Here is a 7413-nt window from a genome sequence, read left to right as displayed (position 1 = left end):
GCCTTCATGCAGTTAAAGTTCAGATGCTGATACTTTGCAGGTCCTTAAACTATGGCACATGAAAACTCATAGATATACTTCGCTTCTTTGTCTTTTTAAAGCACTTCCAAAACTCTTCAAAGTTTTATCATTTACAAATGTGTCTTTAAAAATTCAAACCTAAAATCCAAAACATAACATATAAAAAAAAATGCATAAGTTGTTTATTTAAATTAAAAAAAACCAAATTATTTTTTGACTTATACTCTCACCATGTAATCAAAATTCACATAAAAACATTTCACCACGAAAGTCTTATACCTAAAGAAAATTAGTTATGGGTTATGCTCTCACCACACCAATAACTAACTAAATCCAATCGCGAGAGTACCTAACCTAATTAACTCAATTAATGTTCAGTGTTTGAAGACCATGCACCTTAAGCCTCTACAGACCTTGGGCTTCAAGCAAGACGCATCAGCTTTTATCTAAGATAGCTAAGCAGACAACAGAAGAATATACTATCTACAATATTAGTACCGTTTTTTACACTTATTTTAATATATGAGTTAGTATTAAATTAATTTCAATGTATATAGTTAATTTATAATTTATTTTTAACAAAAAAAATTGTTTATTTTGAAGAGAATTTATTTTTTACAAGAGTTATCATTAATCCTTTTAATTTCAATTTCAATTTTAAATTTATATTAATTATTCTTTATTTTATATTATTGTATAATACAATATAATTTTCAGTAAAGCTAATACCACTAACCAAATCAAATCACATCGCATAACTAAAAACAAAAACTGATTTAATTCATGAATCCATACCACTAATACAGTAGGGATAACATCGCCGGAAAGTTCAATAGAAGACAAACACGGTACAAAACAAGCTTTTCCTTTTCTGAGGAATATTTTAAAAGATCGTTCGTTCAAAACTATTGGTAGAGATTTGAGCAATAACAATGCTTGCCGTCTGCTAATTAAATATCTAGCAAATAAGCAATGCCGCCTAGGCTGGTGTCGTCATTTCATTTGTTTAAAATCTTAGTTAGTTAATTAATTAATTGATATAATTATCAGTTTTTCTTTTTGGCGCCATTCAAAATTCATATAATAAAAAGGACACAACGGTTTTTTAAATTCATCCAAAAACTCAACTACCGTTGTTAGTAACAAATTGAGAGAGAATTTGGCTCCGTTTAATGGCGGCCATTTCAGCTTCTACATACCCCGCCGCCGGCGTATCGCCATTCTCTCAGCGGAGAGCCACCTCCTCATACGGAGGAATACGGAATCTCAGTCGGATTTTAGCTGTTTCAACAGAGCGGGGTGGGAGAGGAACCGGTTTTGGAGAGAATGGAAAGCACGAGAAGCAGAAACTGAATCAGAAAGTGGTGAAGGAAGAAAGTGAGGTGAAACCTAATATTTACGCAAATCCGGAGAAGATACCGGAGTTTGAGGAAGATAAAAAGTGGTTAAAGGATTACTTTGGAGAGTGTAAAGAGATGATCAGATCGGACGGCGGTCCGCCTCGTTGGTTCTCACCTTTGGAGTGTTCTTCTTCTACCTCGCCAGATTGTCCCCTGCTTCTGTTTTTGCCTGGTTTGATTTATATCTTCTCATTACTGTGTTTTTCATTATTCGAAGATTGGAAATAAGTTTAACTAGTTTTCAGTTTACAGGGATTGATGGCACCGGCCTTGGACTTATAATGCATCATCATAAGCTAGGAAAGTAAGTCAAAACTATGGCTAAATGTTCTCCTTGATGTTAATTGATTACCAAAGTTGCCTATCATCCAAGTAATCCACTTTAAAAAATCTTTGAATGAAGGATGTTCAATGTTTGGTGCTTGCATATTCCAGTGCAGGATAGAACTCCGTTTAATGGTGCCTTTTTTCTTTTCCTCTCTTTTTCAAAATCAATCGCTTAATTAATGGCTATATATAATAAGTTTGGTAATGTATTTTTCTATATAATTGTGTGTTTCTGGTTTAGAGCTAGTGAAGATTGTGGAAAGAACAGTTAGGTCAGAGAACTATAGGTCGCCAAACAGGCCAATATATCTTGTTGGAGAGTCTATTGGAGCATGCCTTGCCATTTCTGTCGCAGCTCGGAATCCAGACATGGACCTTGTACTTGTTTTGTCTAATCCAGGTCAGAATTTAGAGTCTTACATAGACACAATGACTCTTCTGCTTGATCCATGGAGAATCTGATCGATCTGCTTTTCTTTTCTAATCCACAGCAACATCTTTTAGTCAGTCACAGTTGCAACCACTAATACCTCTACTGGAGATGATGCCCGATCAGTTCCCAATTAATCTCCCTTACATATTGAGTTTAGCAACAAGTTATTTCGCCAACATGCTCTTAAACTTTCTTGGATGCATTTCCAATAGTCCTTAGTGACAGAATAGGATTTTTTTACTAACAATTGAACTGTTTATGTTTAGGTAATCCTTTGAGGGTGCTGATGGATAAGGTTGTGAAAAGAGGTCCTCTGCCCCAAATTATTGGAGAGCTATCACAAGATCTTGCTACAATGTCATCATACCTCCCAGTAAGATCCATAGCTAAAAGTCTAAAGCATGAATTTTAACATCACAGGCAATGCAATACCATGATTTCCTTTTCCAGTTGTCCTTCCATTCCTCTTCCAGACCACACTGTACATAATTTTGAGCTAGATATAAATAAAAAACCTACATGTTGAGCTACAAAATTCAGAAAGAGAAATGATCTTTTGTTGACAGGTTCTGGCTGATATTGTACCCAGACAAACGCTTCTATGGAAGCTAAACTTGCTCAAATCTGGTTCTGCATGTGGTAACTCATGCCTTCATGCAGTTAAAGCTCAGTTGCTGATACTTTGCAGGTCCCAAAATTCTAGCTTATAAAAACTCATAGATATCTTTGCTTATTCTGTGGATATGGATTGCATCGAATTTGCATATTTAAATTTGTACCATAATCATAGACTGAATTCACTGTGTTTCCTTTATATAATTAGTGGAAGAGATCAGCTGTTGCCTAGTCAAGAAGAAAGTCAAAGACTTCAAAAGGCACTACCAGATTGTGAGATTCGTATGTTTGAAGAAAGTGGTCATTTTCTCTTCCTGGTATGCTTCTCAATTTGAGTAGGCGCTTGATCTGAGTAATTCCAAACTGCAAGTTACTTTCTAATACCAATTATTTGTTTTGTTGACTTGTTCAGGAAGATAATGTTGATTTGGTCACAATCATCAAGGGAGCTTCTTTCTACCGCCCCGGAAAGCACTTTGACTGTGCCTCAGATTTCATGCCACCAACACCTAGTGAATTCAAAAAGCTACATGATTCGATTAGGTAAACATCAATTAATTTTACTACAAAATTTACTGACAGGGTAGCTGATTAGTAACTGTATTAGTGTCCGAACTAATGCTTTTTGTAAATTAAAAAAATTAATTACAATGTCTGAGCTGAATTTTAGAATATAGACCAGTTAACGAGGATCTATCCTCACCACAAACAAAAACCAAAGGGGTTATGTCTCAGAATTAACCTGCCTTTTGCATCATCAGTCTTGGTTATTAATCGGAAATTAATGGATTGATTTTAATTATGATTAAGTAATTAAATTGGTATTGTTCCCAGCTGGGTTCTTACAGCAACCAGCCCTGTGATGCTCTCAACATTAGAAGATGGGAAGGTGGTCAGAGGACTTGCGGGAATTCCATCTGAGGGACCAGTCTTGTTTGTCGGCTATCACATGTTAATGGGATTTGAAGTTATTCCATTGGTAGCTCAAATTATGATGGAGAGAAATATTCTAGTTCGTGGGATCGCACATCCAGCGATGTTTGTAAGAGTGAAAGACAGAAGGCCGCCGGAGCCGGAGCTATCAGATTTTGACGTAATTAGAGTAATGGGTGCAGTGCCTGTCTCAGCAGCAAACTTTTACAAACTTATGTCCTCAAAATCTCATGCTCTGCTGTACCCTGGTGGCGTACGTGAAGCCCTTCATAGGAAGGTAACATATACAATAAATATGCTACCAACATTTACTTTTACATACATAATATTTCCTTTAATTATAAAGCATTTCAGATATCCTTTTTCTCGTCAGCATTCCATGAGCTGACCCTGACTGAATATGAGAGCATGCATCACATTCTGAGTTTGTTAGGATGGCAGCCAGATTTGGAGCCAAAATTATTCCTTTCGGTGTTGTTGGAGAGGATGATTTCGCTGAGGTAATTGAGGCCAAGCATGAAAGCTTAATTTTTATTCTCCTTCATTTACTTAAAACATATTTTAGCTCAGGATCTTATACATGCAATTTATTCTATTTGTATAGATGATAGATATAGAACGAGTAGTTACTTTATATGGGATGTTTCCCTAATTTTCCAGATTATTTTGGATTACAATGACCTAATGAAAATTCCATGGAGGAGGGAAGAAATAGAACGAGTTACAAGTCGGACTGCAAAACTGCGGTAAAAATTAAAATTAAGCTGAATTTTGTTTTCTGTTCCATTGATCACGTACTCCATTCACGGAATCTATTACATAAATATGTAAGTTAATTTGCAAATACCCCTTTTACGATAACTATGATTTTTCATTGCCGTCTGCATGGTTTGAATATTTTAACTCCCTTAATCAGGACTGATGCAAGTGGTGAGATTGCAAACCAACAAATGCATATACCATGGGTGCTACCAAAATTTCCTGGCCGGTTTTATTATTATTTCGGGAAGCCGATTTTGACCGAAGGTAAATTAGCAGAAATTAAAATCCATATATATTATAAATAGCTAGCATTGGAATTTGGCAATATATATGTAATGCATAAAGGAAAAAAAATAATTAGTTAGTTGTTAATCATTGAATTAACTTGAATTGTACATGCAGAGATGAAGGTGGAGCTAAGGGAGAAGAAGAAATGTGATGAAATGTATTTACATATAAAGTCAGAGGTGGAGGGTTGCATTGATTTCTTGAAAAACAAAGAGAAAAGGATCCTTATAGAAATCTATTATCTCGGGTGTTGTACCAAGCCTCTCATCCTGGTTCTACCTCTCCCTTTCATCTTCCATCTTTTGTGTATGATATAAACAAATTATTGCTGCATATTTTAATCCCAAAGAAGAAAAGATTATGATTCTTAAACCAAGAAAAATGATATGCTCGTAGTCTATAAATTTATAGATAATTGTGAAGGGTTCGATCTTTTTTTTTTCAAAGATAATTTTAAAATCTAGAATTTTAATATTTTAGAATTTAGGGTTTTGAATTTTTATAAAATTAACATCATTTTTTTAAATCTTAAATCTAAAATAATAAATTATATATTGTTGGGGTTACAAAAGAGGGCAACAATCTTAAAACTTAGATAGTATGAACTATTCTTGATAAGATAACGCTTTCCATATCAGCCTTCAGTTGTAGAACACTTTGAGGAAGATGGTCCATGAAATGTCTTCTATCTATAATTCTCAAGCTCGTCTTTGCCATCCTGTCGGCCACGAAGTTCCTCTGTCTAGGAACAAAACACAGATCACAATACCAATCACGTTGTATTAATTCTCTTATTATTGTAACAGGCAATATAGGGGATGCTTCTCGCCAACCTCGTTTTCGATCATTTCTAGCTGATATTAGAAAATCAATTTGAACAATCACATCCTTATACCCCCTTCACCCAAACCATCTGAAATCCTAGAAAAAATCCCCAAAGCTCAATTAAGTCAATGGAGCATTTGTCATACAGGGCGTGAAAGCCACCAAGCCAATGACCCAAGGCATCCCTAAGGACCCTCCTACACCCACAATTCCCTCATGAATATTACAACTGCTGTTAGTATTTATCTTCACAGTTTGATCAGTTGGCTTCTCCCATCCTAAGAGAATTTCGGTTTTTGGATTCATGTCCCTTCTAACTCATGCAAGCTATAATAAATACTAGCAACTTTTGCACTAATGCGAACAAATTTCCCAATGAATTGAAATTTGTTCCTCCATTTTCATAATCGCGCCAGCAGGCATAATAAGATTGGGTTTGGTTCGCTTTTTAGCAAAGTGACATCCTTATGGCAAACTTCTAAAAGTTTTCAAATGATAGATCTGGAAAATGATTACTTCATGGTTAAGTTTAATTCATTTAAAGATTACCCTAAGGTGTTATCCCTCTCAATTTCAAGATTAGGTAAAAGATTTTTTTTGGTCCCTCTCACTTTCAAGATTGAGAAAATTAGTCTCTCAAAAAATTAAAAGTGAGCAACTAAGGTCAATTTGTAACAGCCTGAATTTTCAGTGGTAATAGAAATGGTGATTTGAAGTCACCAATTCCGATTAGTAAGCTTGTAATTTTTATTATTTACTATTTACGAGTTAAATGTGATTTTAGAAATATTTGTGAAATAGTGATTTGAGTTTAGAAGTAATTATTAGGTTAATTGGTTTTGAAAATAGGGTATCGAGACCTCAATTTTATAAATCGAGCCGTAAATATTTTTATAAATATTTGTGAAGTGTCGTTAAGGAATTATTAAAGTTTTGTTAGAAAATTTTATAGTTTCGATAGTTAATTAATTAAAAAGGACTAAATTGAAAATAGTGCAAAACTTGCTAAAGTGATTAAATAGCATAAATGGTAAATAAGGGAGGACTAAAAGGGAAATTAGACACCCAATGAATGGCTGAGACGGCATAAGCAGAAAAAAAATCTTGGAATTAGGTGATTTAAGGGTAAAATTATAAATTTTGTAAAATTAACTTAAATAAATTGAATTCTAAATTTTTCTAGGCTATTCTTCTTCTAATTTTCAGTCCAAAAACTCCATTGAAGGCCTATAAGCTGGTTTTTCATATTTTTCATCATGTGAGTTCAATTCTTTCTCTTTTCTTGTAATTTTTGTGTTTTTAATATTTTTACAATTAGGTCCAACTATCCAATTCATTAGTTTTTAATTATATGGGTAATTTTGAAAGTTACCATTGATGAGTGCTGGATTTTTATGATGAATTAACATGGATTTGAAGTTTTAATTTTGTTATATGATGATTTTATCAAGTAATTTCAATAGAAATTGATTTTAGGATCAAATTGTGAAAAAGATTAAATCTTAGGGTTTGGTATTAAATTATATTTATTAAAGGCTGCGTAATATCTTATAATATTTAGATAAAGTGTTAATCAAGAAAAATTAGCTCATTTGATGAGTTAATTGGTGAGTGACTAAATTGTAAAAATTGTAAAAGTTGGGGTAATTGTGTAATTTTGAAATTTGAAGGGTATAAATTGTGAAGTGGACTGAAATTTAAATATATGCTAATGAATGAAAAACTTTACATTCTAGATCAAGAGTTCATAGATCAACGAGAAAATGAAAAATTAACTGAGTAGTCTCTAAACTACTACCAATTTTACAA

At 33.7% G+C, this 7413-nt stretch overlaps 1 pseudogene; it reads left to right on the top strand.

Moving 5' to 3' along the window:
• The first annotated feature begins 1193 nt into the window (after positions 1–1193).
• Positions 1194–5143, top strand: LOC107910856 (acyltransferase-like protein At3g26840, chloroplastic; annotated as a pseudogene).
• The last annotated feature ends 2270 nt before the right edge of the window (positions 5144–7413 follow it).

The sequence above is a fragment of the Gossypium hirsutum genome, chromosome D11 (assembly GCF_007990345.1).
Source record: "Gossypium hirsutum isolate 1008001.06 chromosome D11, Gossypium_hirsutum_v2.1, whole genome shotgun sequence".
Taxonomy (NCBI): domain Eukaryota; kingdom Viridiplantae; phylum Streptophyta; class Magnoliopsida; order Malvales; family Malvaceae; genus Gossypium; species Gossypium hirsutum.
This window is presented reverse-complemented; position numbering and strand designations above follow the sequence as displayed.